General features: G+C 27.4%; 1 non-coding gene across 1 annotated transcript; it reads right to left on the bottom strand.

The window, feature by feature from the left end:
* On the bottom strand, nucleotides 1-72 carry Trnag-ucc (transfer RNA glycine (anticodon UCC)). Its single transcript has one exon. It is a non-coding gene; the product is annotated as a tRNA-Gly (tRNA).
* Between the last annotated feature and the right edge of the window lie 17,627 nt (nucleotides 73-17,699).

Here is a 17,699-nt window from a genome sequence, read left to right as displayed (position 1 = left end):
TGCGTCTATCGGAAATCGAATCCGAGTCACTTGCTTGGAAGGCAAGTATGCTAACCACTACACCATAGACGCAGTTGTGAGAATATCGGAGAAATGTGTATAAATTGTAAATAATAAGTGACCATTGGGGTCTTTGGCCTAATTTTTTTACGATGCGATGAAATACGAACCGAGTAGATGTGATTGTGATTTATCGCTTTATTTTTGCTTCGTATGGTAATTTTTGTGAAAGGCTTATCAAATTTTTGTATTTTTTTTTATTTCTTTTACAAATTTTATATTAGACAAAAATTTGATGATTGACAATATTTTTTCGCTGTACTTTTTTTTCAAAAACAAAACAAAAGATCTTAAATTTTACAAAGATAAAAAATATAAAAATTTGTTTGAAAATATTTAAATAAGTATTAATTAACATATATTCTAAAAAATTTAAATTATTAATGTTAATTAATTATTTTAAATCATTTTTTTTAAATTTAATGGACTTTATCAATGAATTTAAAAGAAATGAAATTTAAAGGCTTAAATAAAATTTAATAAAAAAAAATATTAAAAATATGAGAAAACAAGCAAAAAATTTAAAATTTAATAAACATACAAAAAAAAGACTTTTATTATTTAAAAAAATTTAAAAATTATTTTTTAAAAAAATTAAAAAAAAAATTAAAAAAAAAATTAAAAATATTTTTTTTTTTAATTTATTGAATTTAATAAATTAATTAATTATTTTATTTAATTTAATTTATCAAAATTTTATTTAATTTTTTTTTAAATTAATTTTTGCCTAAAAGCAAAAAGTATAAATTATTTTTCAACATTTTAAATTTAAACCAAAATACACTTTAATGATTTACTTAAATAAATTTTGTGACTTTTTACCAAATATTTCATTCAACATTGAAAACATCGTTAGAGTGGACTTGTTTCCATATAAAAACTTTGCATCAAATAAAATTATGATTTAATTACAAAACTCACAAAAAGACCAATTTTCTATTTTTAATTCAATTTTATTTCATATTTTTCATAAATTTCTTTGATTAAAGTTGATTCACATTCATTCACTCATTTTTTCAAGGAACTTTCATACAATTTTTTACATTTTTTCAACTATCACACAGCTTTTTAAATCAAAGTTTGGCTCAAATCAGTACCAAAAGACATGTTTATGTTGCTTACTATTTCTACAACTGCATCCACGGCCCTTTGTTTTGGCATGTTCTTTGCACGTCTCAGGCTTTTCTTCCACTCCATAGTGTTTCGTGAAGGATTTTTCCTCGTATTTGTGTTTGCCATAGCCAATATCGGCATAACCGAGTTCCAAGGGGACAAATTCATCTTCATCAACTTCTTCTTCTTCCTCACTTTCTTCCTCAGATTCGTCCTTTTTCTTGTGTTTCGAGCATTTTTTCAGGGAAATTGGATCAGCGACAACTTTGTACAAATCTCCGTCTTTCAAATCTTGCTTTGGTTTTTTGGCGAAGGCATCTTTGACTTTTCCAAAGAAGCCGTAATGCAATTTTGCTTCGGGCACGTGACAATTGCAACGTTTGTGTTCCTCCAAAGCGAGAACGATGCTTGTGGCGTCGGCAACTTTCTTCTTTTTCGGCTTTTCTTGGGGTTTTTGGTCATCGGCATCAGCGGCGAAATCGTATTGCGTGCCAGCAAAATCACGTTCAAACTTGTGACCTTCCTCAAAAAGTGAAGAAACAGAGCAATCGTGAGATTTTGAGCCAGATTCGTCGTTTCCTTGACATTTTTCGCATTCGCATGATGGATGAACTTTTGCTGGTTCAACGTGAACTCGACCGCATCCACACAAATCGCCAATGGGATGGAATTCGTGACCTCCTTGAACAGTCGTGCAAACAGTTCTGGGCTCAGCGGCATTGGGAACTTCTGGTTTTGGCTTGGGCTTCACGTAACTAACGTCACAATTGCACAAAGAAGAGCCTTTTGCCTTGCAAAGACATCCAGCTTCAATCTTCAAAGGAAAAAAAAATCATGAAAAATTAATTTTTAAATTTTTTTTTTAAGAAACTCACTTCATAGACCAAAAAAATTGTCCCAATTAAGGCAAAAATGAACAAATTTCTCATTTTTTTTTTAAATTTTTTCCTTTTTAAAAAACTGAAAATTAAATTTGTTGATTCACTTGAAGAACCGAAGGATGTATGATGCCCTTTCGTTGCAACCTGACAACTTTTATACCGAACCAGCGACAATTAATATTTATTTGTCACATACCGAAAGCGTGATTAACTGATGTTTTTTGCTCGTACCGAGGAATTTCTAACAGAATTTATGAATGAACGAAACTTTTTACGTGACCTTACTGCCAAAATAGTGCGTGTGAGGAAATTCGCAGGGATTAAAGTGAACGAGGCACAACTTTTGCTACGTGATAATTGTAAGTTTAGTGAATTTTGTGTGCTTACCTTGAACGAAAAAAATGACGAGAAAGTTGAATAATAACTTTTGTTGCACATTGTTGCATAAAAAAAATATTATAAAAAAATGATATAAAAAGAAGATTTTAAGAATTAGAAGATTTTTTTTCTGAGAGTTGTTTGGCATGAGTTAGGGCATTTGTTAAATCGTAAAAAGTATTAGATTTTTTTCAATTTTTTTTTTCTCAATAATTAAAGGTTTAAAAATTTTAATAAAATATTTAAGAATATAATAATTAATTTAATTTATTTATTTTTTATTTAAAAATTTAAATTTTAGTCTTTTTATGTATTTATTTATTTATTAATATTTTTAATTTTTTTTGTTTAAAAATTTTAATTTTTTTTATTAAATTTTAGTTTAATTACAGTTTATTTTATTTATTATTATTTAATTAAGGCGAATAAATTTTAATATTTTTTTTGTTATTTGCCCCCCCCCGGATTTTGTCGAAAAAATTCAGCGTGGGAAAAATAAAAATTTGCCATAAAAAATACAAATATTTTTAACATAATATTTTGGAATTTTTATATTAAAAAATCATGAAAAATTACTGTTTATGGTAAAATTATACAAAAAACTAAAGAAATTTGCTTAATTACGACATTTTCTATTGAAATGTTAAAAAACATTTTTTTGAAAGTCACGTGACCAAAATTATTTTTTTTCAAAATTTTTTATTTTTTTATTTCCCCCCCCCTCGAGAAAATCCTCATGGGACAAAAAATGAAAATATTAAATTTAAAATTTGATATTTAAAAAAAAACTGAAAAATTAAAATTTATTTGAAAAAGTATTTGAAAATTATATTAAAAAAAAAAATAAAAATAAAAATATCAACCGCGGAAAGATTAAAAAAATAACAAATTTTAAATAAAATTTAAAAATTTCCTCAATTTTTTCAATTTAAATTTTTGTCCCAATGAGCATTCAAAAACTATTTTTATAGATATTTTTCGAAAATTAAAATTTTCAAAGGAAAATAGGTAATAAATTTTTAATTAAAAAATTTGAATGGTTATTGAAGAACCTTATTTAAATGTGCATTGGGTCAAAAATTAAACTTTGAAAATAAGGAAAATTTTTAATTGTATTTAAAGGTTTGATTTTTTTTATAGTATTTTTCATCCAGTTCACAATTAAAAATAATTTTTTTTATTTATTTTTAAAATTAATTTGTATTTTTATATATTTTTTTATTTTCCCACTGCACATTCTAATTTTTATTTTATTTAACTATAATTTTATTTAACTTTTATTTTTTATTTAAAATAAAAGTTAAATTATTTTTTAAAAAAATTAAAGTAAATTAAAAAAAATAAAAATTTATCAAAATCAAAAATCGAAAGAATCAAAAATCGAAATTTTATTTTTTGAACAAAATTGAAAGTACCTTTAATTTTTTTTAAACCATTTTTTTTTTCAATAAATATCTTGTTCAATATTTACTCTTAAATAAAATTCTTACCAATCAAATGCAAAAGAAAATCAAATTTATGACTCTTCAGGGAATAAAAAAAAATCCTCTCAGAAATCCTTCCTGTTAAAAAAGAAAAAAAAAATATTTAGTCAAAATATACAAAAATTCCTTAAATTGAATGAAATTGAATCGAATGCATTAAAACCAAAATTGCATCACACTTTCCTTTTTTTTATTCCACACAAAAGACTTTTTTTATCATCAATTTCAAAGCAATTCACTCAAATCGTATTTTGTAACAACGCTCCCGTTCTCTGTCTAGCACCGTTTGTGTTATCTAAAAGCATCATATCATCATTTTCATATAATCTCTATGGAAATTAGAATAAAAAGGAAAAATAAACATGTAAACTTTGTTACTTTTTATGCTTCACATATTTTTTCCATTCTCTCATATGTGTTACCTTCCCATATCTTCGCCGCCGCCATGCGAACGTTGAGACGACGGATGATATGTTGATTGAGTAAATGCCTACTAAGTATCAGTAAATATGTATATTTCGCAGAGTATCACAACTTTTTCAACAAATTTCTGATAATATTTACATATATTTGATATGCTGATGTAAGCGACGACGAGGCTGTGTTTGATTAAATTCATCGGCAGATATCGAATTTCAGGGAAAATAAAAAAAAAAAAGAAAAAACTACTTTTCGAAAAAAAAGGTTGTTTAATGTTCAATCAAATCCGGCTGGCTAATGGATATCAAACAAATTTATTTTTGGATTTTTTTTTTATTTCGTGGAAGGACTTGACGACACCAAACGGGAAATTACCGCAATTATTTTTCGACACCGAGCATGTTGCTTACTTTTCGTGCATAATTTAAATTTTACATAAATTTACATAGAAACTTTACGTTTTAAAACGTTTCGAAATCGTTCCACATAAATAATAAATTTCCACACACACGAGAGGGAAAATTTCCGGTTCCGCTTGTTTTTGAGCATTAGCTTCGAGTATGCAAATAGTACTCGCTTACTTTTAACTTTTTGGGGCTTCACGCCGAAAGAAGCAATGTTGTTGTTATTGTATCGATGTGAAGATTTTGTATTAAAATTTATATGAACGAAGATAAATATTTTGTTATTTTGCTGTTCTCGACTTCGTTAGATATAATTTTTGGCAAGTGTTTTCCGGAAACAGTTAGCAAAATAGCTCTCACTGTGTGCGGAGTATATTTCAATATTTCATATTATTGTTTACGATTCTGGAGAATTTCGCAAAAAGATAAATTCAATTTGTTTGTTCTACTCACCCATATGTGCAAGCAAACTTCTGGAAGCGAAATTTACTGTTGAGTTTTGAGAAAAGAGGAGTTTTGCAAAACAAAAAAAAACCACATGTGATAAATATTTATGATGGTTGCAAGGAAAATTATTGAAAGGGAAGATTTTTGATTAAAAGTTGATGATATTAATAGTTTTGGTTTATCGGAAAGTTCAAGAGACATGAATTAACTAATTTAATGTAATTTTTTGGGAAAACTAAAGTGACCCGTGAACTTCGTTTCACACGTCGAAATAAAAATTCAGCCTAAAACTATGCAATCAATGCAACTTTTAAAATAAATACCGTAATGTCCAAAATACTAAGAGAAACTAAAATTCTGTTCTATTAACGAAAATAGAAGTTAAAATTTTTTCTCTTAAATTTTTTGTTTCAAATTCTTATTTTTGAAAATTTTGAGATTTTAACTAATTTTTTATTTTTATATATTTTATTTTAAAATTATCATTAAAATTTAAGTATTTAAGTCAAATTTTTAAAAGAAATTGTGTTCTTTAACTTTAAAATTAGCCTTTTCTTAATTTATCTACATTTTTCTAGTTCATTTGAATTTTAACAGTTTTTTTTCTTAACATTCTATACATTACGGTAAATAGATTTTTTTTTGAAGAGGTATGCAATGAATCTTACATTTGATATTTGAGAGTTTTTATAATTTTATAAGAATATTTTCAAAAATTTTTCGAATATTTCTGTTTCTAAACATTCTCTTAGCTAAACTTGATATATTAAAAAAAAAACTTGAAATAGATTCGTGAAGCAAAACTTGAGTTATTTCGTTACAAAATTTGTATGAATTTTAATTTTTAGAATTTTCTTCAGTAGATGGCAGTAGTTTATCTTTTCAAACATTTTTATAGTTTTTTTTGGGACGTTTTTAAGAATTTTGAGTAAATTTTTAGCACGATTGGAATAACTTTAAAGTTTTTTATGATTTGGAGTCTTGAACCAAAGCACTGAAGTAAATTACCGTAAGGTTAATAATTCTTATGGAAAAAAATCAATAAATCAAGAATTAATGAAAAAAAAATTTTAATTCAACTTTTCAACATTCTTACATTAAAATTTTTGAATTTTTCATGAAATTTTGAATTTTTTCAATATTTTTAACTTAACTTTTGAAAATGAATTATTTAAATTAAAATTAGTGCTATATTTTTGATTTTAAAAGAAATAATTTAAAAATTTTCTTATTGCTAAAAATTTTTAAAAATTAATGGAAAATTTTAGTCTATGAACTTCAAAATTCAGGTTCTATCAAGTATTACCAATTTTTGAATCCATAACGGTTTTTTTCCATAAGAATTATCTACATTACGGTAATTCGTTAAAAAATTCAAATCAAAATTTTATTCTGAAAGAATTCTTTTCAATTTCGCCTAAAAAATATATAAAAATATTTGATTGCAGAACCAGATCAAAAATTCCTATTAACACATCTCACCTTTTCAATTTATTTTTTCCTCCTTTTTTCTAACTTTGCACCTTCCTCGTATCACTTTTTTCACAAAACTTCTAAATTCTCACTTTTTTTCTATTAAAAGCATTACATTGCTCGAATATTTTATTTACTCACTTTTTTTTCTCGTTTTCGAGTTCATTGTTAAACCGAAAGTACATTTTTATCTGCATCTCGTTCCGAATCTCCTCTCCCAAACATTTTATCCATTACAAATGTAATACTTTGTAAAAACACTATCACTCACACTGATCAAAATTACATATCTGGAAAATGCATTTAAATATGCAGATGTAGCGTAACAAACACCTTCTTCACTTGCCTTTCCTCCTCTTTACTTTTGCGATGTTCCATTGAAATGGATTTCATTTTATTTAACTATCGTTTTTTTTTTGCGAATTTATTCACTTTTCTAGTTTTCTGTAGAAACATGCGAACAAATAAAAAAATGCAACTCAAGTGGCTTATTTAAATTTTTACACACAAATCGAAAACGAGAAAAGTACTTTAATAATAGTGAAAAAAAAATCTAAAATTCTGCGCGTTTGTGTAAATAATGTACGAGATTCCCACACATGACATTAGTAATCGAATTTTTTGTTTGGTTCTATTAAATTTTCTTTTCAGGAGCAATGCATATGAACATATAGAATGCATTAAAAATCGTTGCTCATTCTTTAGGGTTTTGCATTTTTCGTCCCCAAACAAACAAAATTTTCGTATTGTCTCTCAAAAGTGCGCAGTTTTTTCGTTAGTCTCTCTCGCTTCCGTTGAATAGAGAGAAACTGTTCGAAAAACGAGAGAAAATACGAAAATTTTGCTCAGCAAAAAAAGCAACAACTAGCATGTTGACTTCAGTAACGTTCTGGCTGCGAGTCGAGATGGATTACTGTCAGTTTAGCAAGGGGAATGTAGGACAACTTACGTGCTGACAAGACGTTCCTGTGTGTGTGTGTGTGTGTGTGTTTGTGTTAAATGGAGTAGAAATTTATACTGTTATTATCTGGTTAATTGGCGTATTTAATGTTTACCTTAATTCTTATCGACGGCGGATGAAAGAAAAATCAATCATTTTTTTCTTCTAAATGCTCGGTAATTAAAGTGCAACTCCTGAAAATCTCGAAAAACTGCTAAAAGTAAGAAAAAAGGTAACCAAAAAAATGAACAAGTTGATGTTTGTGTTTAAAGTAGGTAGCTACGTAAATTTAGGTAATTCCCAAGATGTTTGATGGAAGATGTTTGTTTATGCGGGTTTCGGTATGTCTCTATGAAAGGATGGCGAAAATGAGCAATCAAACCGCTTTTGCAGCTCATGTGATATGTAAATTCGGCACGAAAAAAAAAATGTGGGAAACAAGGGTTTCATGTCGTCGTCGTGCGATTTGAGGGGTAAGGTTGGTTGTTGTTCTATGATTTGAATTTCGGGATTTTTGAAAGGGAATTTTGTTAGATTTAAAGCAGGGTCGAAAAATTTTTTGATTTAAATTTAAGCTTAAAAAAATTTTAAATTTTACTTCAGTAAAAGTAAAAAAAATTTGATTTTTGGATTAAAATAAAATTTTTTAAAAAAATAATATGTTTTGAAGGTTTTTTTTTATCAACTTTAATTAAAAAAAAATTATTAAAATCAAAATTAAAAAATTTTCTGAATTAACTTAAAAAATTTGATTTTCAAATAAAATTATAATTTAATTTAAAAATTTTTATTAATTTTTTAAAATTAAATTTTCGATTGTTATTAGATTTTTTTTTTTAAATTAAGTAAAAAAATTTAAATAAATTTAAAAAAATTTAAAATAATTTTAATAAAATTTTAATTTAATAATTTAATTTTTAACTTATGACAGATTTCAATTTTTTTAAAAAACATAAATGAATTCTGGTTAAATAATTAATTTAATGTAATTAATTGATTTTTTCTAGTTTGCTTTGATTGAATTGAATTGCTTTAATTGAACTCTTTTAATGCATAATATTCTTTAATGAGGTTTCAATTAAGTTATGCAATGAATATTGCACAGCAATTTTCTCAGTATTCCTAAGTTCTAAAAGAATTTTCCAGAATTTTTAGCATTAAATAAGATTTTGAGTTAAATTGTTACAAAAAATGTCTGCAATTAAAATTTCATTTGAAAACAGACATTAAAATTGATTCCAAACCTAAAATGTCTTTGAAGTCAAACAAAAGTCAATAAATAAATTTTACCAATACTTTTCTTTTAACTTCACAGACTTTCTAAGTACTTTCTAAGTCAAATCCTCAAATGCTCTGAAATTGATTTAAGCCTATTGTATTGAGCAAATTTTCTGTGAAAAGTTCTTTTACTTTATTTTGTTTCATGTCCAAAACTCTTACCAAGAAACTTCAAAGCTTCTTTGACCAACCTTCTAATAAACTCTCCCATAGTTTTCTAACCGATCCAAAGAGAATGCAAAATCAACACTTTCCAATTCATTTTCTTGCCTTTTCAATTTAATTAATTTTCAATTTTGTAAATATCTTCAGTAAACTTTTGTCCATTTTTATCTCCCTTCTTTTGTTATTCGTACCTTGAGTTGGCAGAAATTCTTCTTCAGTTCAGCAGCAGCAAGAGCAACAACAACAACTAGATCACATTTAATAAACTTTTGCAAACAAGATAAATTGAAAATCCAATAAAGATGAATAAAATATCGATAAGACACTGAGCTTTGCAAGGAGTGACTGATTAAAATATATTTTATGTAGGAACAGATTGAAGTGAGATGATGGGACAACAAATTCCGGTGCAACTGAAAAAAATCAATAAATTCCTGTCAAAAACTGTTTGCATAAAATTGCATTGAAGATTTTTTCTTGTCATAGATTTTTTTTTGATTTTTGGCACTAAACGTTAACTTCAATCCTTTGAAAAAAAAAGCAAAAAAAAATCATCTACCTTTCTGACGAGAAAAAGTACAATTTTGGACCGAACATACCATCACTAAATCATGATGAGGCTTTTGTTAACAGATTTGCATTTTAAGCATTTTGGAAAACTTTCAACATTATAAACGTATTTGTTAGAGGGAAAAAGGCAGAAATATATACGAACATGTCGTATAAAATAAAGAAAATTTTATAATAAATTGACCAACTTTTCCACGTATGTTTGTGTGTTCCAAACATAATTCGGTATCACATCAGAGAGAACGAAAACCTAAAAACGCATGTAATGGAAAATGTTCGCATTTAAATATACGAGAAATTTTGCAAAGGAAAAAAACACAGGAGGAAGGTGTATAAATACATGGTTGGTTATCTATTTCCATTTTCAACTTTGAATAATGTGGAAATGTTTTGTGGACAAAATTTTCTCTCTTCACACTGAAATCCTTTTTTTTTCGTCGTAAATCAAAAATCTTTACCTCGAAAAAAAAAACTTGAAAGAAAAGCTTTTTACAGTGTTGATTTCCTCTTTTCATGGTCATCAACTTAGCAAACAAAAGTAAATGTCGTCGTAAATGCTTCGATAAAGATAGAAGGATGGAGTTGGAAAAATTTTTTTGGTGTCCAAAAATTATTTATGTGAATGTGCTTTTCTATTATTGCGTTTTATTTACGGGTATTTTCGTAGATGAATGATGGCTTGCAAGTAGAAAAACGTCCCAAAACGGTAAATTTTCATAAATTTATGTAAATTGGAAATAAATTCTATGGCACAGAAAAAAAACAAGTGAGATATTTATATATGGGCAAGTTTATAGACGTCGTCGTCGTTGATGATAACTGGACAACATGAAAAAAAAGGATGAACATAAATGATAAATAGATGATTTAGGAGACGGAAAATGGTCTGTCGTTTTTGGCACATTTCTTTACGGGTCAAGGTCATGGTGCAGTAAGTAAGTGCTCTTTAATGTGATAATTTTTTCCAGGTTTTCATGAATTCTTTCTGCGAGAAGATGGTTGAAGTTTCTGGAGTTGATTTTTTGTCTTTAGTTGATGGACAAAACAAAATGGGGGATGATATGGATGCCACACTGGATCCAAGATGGCCTGATAACAAAAATTAATGTTTTAATTGATGATTCTCAAAGTCACAAATGATTCTCTTTCTTAAATTTTACCTAGAAGAATAAAATTACATGTTTCTTCGTTCGCTTATTCTTTCAGAGTGAGGCTTTTCTTAATTTTTGTGACGTTTAGCGTAAAAATCTAAATCAAATTGTTCATAGGGCAATTTTTTAAAAAAAATCATTAGGTAATATTGTTCAGTCTCTATTCATATTCTTGCCGATTTATTAGCCTCATGTATTCCCACAATTCTAAGATCGTACTTCCTGTTTGGGCAAATTTCGCAAATATGTTTGATAGTTTGAAGCTCTCCACAGTTGAAGATACTCTAGGTTAAAAAATGTTCTCAACTGTAGATTTTTGTTAAAATGAACATCATGTAGAAAACTTTTATGTGAATAACTTGTTCTTCAACGATGAAGTCTTGTAGTATGATCGTCTTCTCATTGAAAATCCAAGTAAAGTATTTTATATTATTTCAAATTTTCTGATTTATCAGATTGATTTTGAAAAATATCCTCTATGGATCTGAAATTTGCTTCAAAATATATTATAAATAATTTCACTTCACTATTTGATAATTTTTTTAAACAAATTTCACAAATGTCATTTAAATGTCAATTCAAAAAATGACCGTTACAAATTTAAATTTTTTTGTTTTTCACTTAAAAATATCAAATTTCACTTTTTTTCACAAATTTCAATTAAAGTTTCTCCGATTCTCATAATATTTGTTAAACGGCTTGTCACTAATTGACAGACACAAAAGTATTCATCTTAAAATTTTATAAGACACAAAAAAAAACAAATAAAGTATCACGAAGAGCGCTTAATGCTCCTTTGAATAGTTTCTTCATAAATATTACGAAGACTCATTTTTATTATTTGATTTAAGCTGCACGGCACAAGAAAAATATATCTCATGACGACGAAGAGGAAGGAGCAAACATCGCCTGTGTAAGTATATCAATGTAGCAAGAGCAAGTTTTAATAAACTAAAATATTTTTACTTTATATTTACCACTTTTTTCCTTGTTCGTTACATTTTTGCTCATTTTTTAACACTCTATATCCCGTAACCATAAACATTTCTTGGTGTATCGCTGCTTTGGTATATTTATTATTTGTGCAAAGAAGTTACACAACGTGGCAGGAACGAAAAGTTAGAAGCCTTTGTTATTCCCAAAAGACACACGGTAAAGTAATTTTTCAACAGTTTTTATACGTGCTGCTCGCTTCGCATGCATGTTGTGACGAGGATGATGAGATGAGAAATAATAATAAATAGAGTATGGCGCAAACATTGCAGTCTTGTTGTTGTTGTTGGTGTGCGCTGCCATTTCGTTTGTAACATTATTGCCCCAAAAGATGCAAGTTGCACGTTGTGTGTGTATCTCTTTTCTTGCGTCATCGTTCGGCTCCGCCATGCAGCGTCTTGTGACTATGGCATCGCACTAACTACAACGTGATGCATGATGTGAACACCTAAAATATGAATGTAGATTATTTTGTGTTATTATTCACGATGAACGATGGCGACGAAGTAGAAGAAGAAAGAGAACTGTGTGAAAAATTTGTGTTTCGTAATTCAAAAAAAATTAACTTTTTGTTTTTAAATTAATTTAAATTTTATCATAATCGAAAAGCTTTTTGACTTAAAATAATTCTGAAAATTGAAAAAATCTAAAAATTTTAACTGTACAAATTTTAACTTAAGCTTAAGTCGAGGCCTAAGTTTATAAAAAATTCAATTTAAGTTTTTTACAATTTTTGAAAAAATATTCTGGTTTGTTAATGTTAAGTCTCAAATTTATTTAAAGTTTAAGTCAGAAGTTTTTAGCTTTTAAAATTTTAATTTCTTAAAAAAAATAATTGATTTTATTCAAAATAATTTGACTTAATAAAACTTAAGCTTCAGTAAAAAATAAATAAGTTTTGACTTAAAAATTTTTCGATCCTGAATATATCAAAAGATGATATTTTTGACATATTAAGGAAAGCTAAACAAAAAAAAATACTAAAATTAATTTGAAACATGTTATTCATCAAAACAGAATTGTTTTGTAAATTTTTAAGTCAATTAAGTCAAAACTTAAAGCTTAAAAAGAAAATTGAATAATTTCTAAAAAAATATTTTTTTCTTCTATTTTAACTTATACAAAAAGCTTTTGATCAAGGCCACAAAGCTTATAAAACTTAAGCTTGAGAAAAATTTGTAGCAACTTGACTTAAGTCAAATTAATCAGGGTCGAAAAACCTTTTAAGTCAAAAGTCGAAACAATTTGACTTTTGACTTAAGCTTAAGTAAAAGTTAATTTTAATTTGACTTAATTCAGAAAATTTTTCATTTTTTTTTTTTGCAAAAAAATGTTTTTTTTTTCAAAAAAAAATTGAGCAAAAATCTTCAAAAGGTCAAAAGGTAATTGACTTTTTACTTATTCTTCAACTTAAGCTTAAGTAAAAAGCCTATTAAGTCAAAATATTTTCTTACTTTTACTCAAGTCAAAGATTAAGCCTTAAAAAGTCAAAAGTAAAAGTCGAAAGTTTTTTCGACCCTGAAATTAATTGACTTAGCTAATTCAAAAAATTTTCCAATTTTTTTAGAAAATAAAATTTTTCTAAAATTTGATAAAAAATTCTTAAAAACTTTTAGTTCTTAAAAGTTAATTTAGAAGCTTAAGTTAAAAGCCCTTAACTTACTTTCTTAAGCCCTTAAGTCAACATATTATTTTGTCTTAAACTTAAGGTTAAGTTTTGTAGGCTTAAGTTAAAGTCATAAGTTTTTCACAGAAAAAATTTCGAGACTAAAATTATTCACAATGAGAAGCATTGTAAAATCGTGAACAAAACTTTGCCTCATATACTTGCGTGTTTGTGTCTATTCGTAAGAATTCTGTAAGAACAAACAACTTATTTAACTTGTACATTTTTCTCGGATAGCATTTCGCCCGTATCTGAATCCTTAGATTTTTTGTCCTCGGCATTGCACAGCTTTGTACTTTCTCTATTCTTCCCTATATTCAGTAGATCGTCAAACAATTCAGTTGAGATTTGATACACGACAGCGATGATGACAACGACGACGATGGAAAATTTGAAGCAAGAAAATTTTGTAATCAAATACTAACAACTTCTCGTGTGTGTGTGCCATCCTTCTGGTAATCTGGGACACGCCAGCATATGCAGATTATTGATGAGCCATTTGTGAAAAGTAAAGTACTTTACAATTTATCAACGTCTGGTAAACAAGCGTTTAATTAAATTCATGCATGTCGCTCGATATTAATTGAACTTTTTGGTGTCTCTCGAGTGTTCCGGCGTGTCAATTTAACTCTTGACAGAATGACTTGAAACTTTGCGAAAAATACTTAATTTCTTTTCGATCGATTCTCTGTAGATTCATCAGTCATTGCTCAATCCACTCGAGTTCAAAAAATTAAATGATCCAACTTTAAAATTTTACTCACATTTTCCGGAGCAAAAGTAAACAAGATTCAAATCTCCTGTGGTACGTCATTCATTAAAATATATATAAATCCAAATGCCTCGTTTTTGGCTTCAATTTCAATGGAGTGCCGGCGCATGTATCAGTTTCGGGCAAACATGGAGTAGCAGCAAAGAAGATAATTAGTTCCTCTGTTAAATAAAGCATGGTAAAGGCTCTGTGGATCAAAAAAAGGTAAGTTTAATGAAATTTAGCAATTTAATTTAATTTAAAAAATAATTTTATTTATTTCAACAAAATCAATTAATCCAAACCAAGCAAAAAACATAACAAAAAAGTTCACTCAAAAAAGGTCAATAAAAATTTTTTGAGGAGTATTTTTAGCTTTCTATGAATTTTGTAGCTTCTCATAAGATCTCATAAACTACAATATTCTGTTATTTAGATTAAAATTTTGTTATTTGGTTCTTATGAATCAGAAGCAATAACAAGCAATTGTAACGTTTTGATACAAAACGATTGCAGTTCCATGGAAATTTAATTTTGGTTATTTATTAATTTTAGGCTTACCTTTATTTGATACAGTTTCCTATCAATATCTAAAATTAGATATTGAAGATCGAAAGATCAGTGTTACGTGTTAACGACGGCGTTATAAACGAAAATGAAACCAATTATGGGAACCTGGATTTTTGAGTTTTTTCATGGATACTAAAAACATTTTGCCATTGCCTTTCCAACCATCAATTGAAACGTACGTTAAAAAAAATTATTAAATCACAGGTACAGCACAAATTCTTAAAATCAAGCTCCCGTTCTCAATAATCAGTAAAAATTGATAGAAAAATGTTGTCATAAAGCATTCTCTAAAATACCTTTGGAATCGATAAAACTTTTCTGAACAAAAAAAAAATTAAATTTAAAAAGTGTAAAAAATAACCTCAAAATTATTTGACTTCTGACTTAAACTTAAGCTTCAAAAACTTATTTGACTTAAACTTTAACTTAAGTTTTAGTCAAAAGAATCTTTTGACTTAATTGACTTTTGACTAAAGCTTAAGTTAAAGTAAAAGTGAAATTAAGTCAAATGTTTTTTGAAATTTTCACCAAAATTTTGGAAAAAATTCAATTTTTTTTTCAAAGCTTTTCAAAAAATTTGGTAAATTAAGTCAAATAATTTGACTTAAGTTAAACATTTGAATTAAGTCAAACTTTTGTGACTTTTACTCAAGCTTAAGTCATAAGTCAAATGGTTTTGACTTTTGACTTAATAAGTTTTTCAGCCCTGATTAAAAACAAAAATATTTGACTTTTGACTTATTTTAACTTTTCTTAAACTTAAAATTTTTTTTTGACTTAAGCTTAAGTTTAAGTCACATAACCTTTTAAAGCTTAAATTTAACACGTAATTTTTGCACCCTGGTGTAAAAATCATCGTCATTCGATTCACAGGACACTCTTATGTGATTGATATGCGAAAATTGGCAATATATCCATTTTATTTCACATTTTCATAGAAAACGAACTCGAGATAGGGGAAAATGTGTAAATACACGTTCAACGTTCGTTCATTCCAAATAAACATGAAAATAATTAATAATAAACTTGAACGATTTTTGTTTGTCGATTGAATCTGCCTTTTGCGAAACTGCTGGAAAAAACACTTAAAGCTAAGCGTTTCTGTAGTTAACTATCCGGAACACCATCGAGGCGAGTAAGCGTCTCATAATAACAATAAAAATAACGCACAAAACTTTTTTTCTTCGATAACACTTGATTAAGTATTGTATCGAGTTACTGAGACTGACAGATTTGTGTGAGATGAGGACGGCGACACGCGTCATTAAGTGCACGCGATTTGGCAAACTTGACCCTTGGAAAGTTTTGTTTGTTATCGTTATGACCGTACTTAAAGAAGTGACTTTGATACGCATTCCACAAGTCCGTAAAAGGAAGAAGTTTATCTATATTTGTTCGCAAACTGCCTAACTAGTTCTCGAAACGAACGAAATATCTTTTATTTATGCCCTCATTCCATTTTATTGACATTATTCGGTACAAGGGAATCTTTTTTAGTTCGACAATTCGTGGAAATCTAAAACAAAGAAAGATTTCCTTGTGAATGACACTTTTTTGGTTTTATTTATCTTTCATTTGCTCGTCGAGAATTGAAACTCCCAGTGAGAGACATTTTATTATTTATATTTGATAATAAGATTTTCTTTGCCTCATACCAACAACAACTTTTCGATATGCCATGACTTAATCCAAAATCAATCAATTTATCCTATTCATTACAGATTACCTACCGACGAAGTGAAAGTGAGACAAAAACACCAATTCCATATTCATTTGGAAACCTATTTGGACGAGCGATTGTTCATGCAAAGAGAAAGTTGTGTTATTTGTCGTTCAAAGTTGGATGAGCTTTTTTTGTTTTGCATTTCTGTGGCAAGACGAATAAAGTTTTGTAAGTAATCAATCTTAATCATTGTTATATTAATAATGTGGTTTGGAGTATGTGGGTGTCTTTTATGGAAAATTTTTGGAAAAAGTAATAAAAAAATTTGAGAATGTAGTTTGATACAAGATTCTAGATCTAATCGATAGAGGGCGCTGTTTTAAAATTTTTTATAATATAAAATAATTTTTTAATATTAATTAACTAATTTTTTGTTTTTTTTTTCAGAATAATTTTCGAACAGATTTTCGAAAGAAAAAATAATTTAAAAAATCGGAAATTGACTAATTTGTAAAATAAAATTAGATTAATGAAGTAAAAAGATCTACCGGCGCCATATTTGAAGATCTTGATCTTGATCTGATAAGATCAAAAAGGTTCGAGAGCATAAGTTATTTTTATCAAAGAAAGGAGTAAGAATAGGTAAGAAAGTTTAGAAAATTTAGTTTTGAAAATATTTTTGAGAACTTGAGGATTTTTAGAAAAAACAATTTCCAAAAATTGAATTTCGAACAAAATATGAATTTCAAAAAAGGTCAAATTTATTTGATAATATATTTTTTTCAAAAAATATTCTTTCGGCAAATTTTTTTTTAAAGTTCAGAATAGAGAAAATGTTTTGTCTAAAAATTTTTCCTTTTAAAAAAACATCACTAAAAAGAAAATCATGTTCATTGATTTTCTATTGTTTATTCATCATAACAAAGAATAACTTTAATAAAAAAATAATCGTCATTTTTAATGGAAATAACAGATTTCCAGAGGCGAACTATGCTTTAACGGAAATCATTAGTACTAAAAAGTTGTCTATCCATTCCAACTCTTATCACGCCAAACGATTAAAAAACTTTCAACAAAAAGTGTAAACAAAAACACTTCACTATCGTCTACCCTACTTCACTCGTTGCTTGAAAACGAGGCAGAAAAAAACTATTTTCTACCGGAATGAAAACACTTTTGTGTGAGAACTTCACACATTCCTTCCATTTTCCTCTATAACAGCTTCTCGTTTCATAGAACTTTAGATATGAACAAAGCAGAAATATGGATTTAGCTCTGTGTGTGATAAAAAT

This window comes from Culicoides brevitarsis, chromosome 1, assembly GCF_036172545.1.
Source record: "Culicoides brevitarsis isolate CSIRO-B50_1 chromosome 1, AGI_CSIRO_Cbre_v1, whole genome shotgun sequence".
Taxonomy (NCBI): domain Eukaryota; kingdom Metazoa; phylum Arthropoda; class Insecta; order Diptera; family Ceratopogonidae; genus Culicoides; species Culicoides brevitarsis.
The sequence above is the reverse complement of the archived record's forward strand: the minus strand, read 5'-3'. Positions and strand labels throughout refer to the sequence as shown.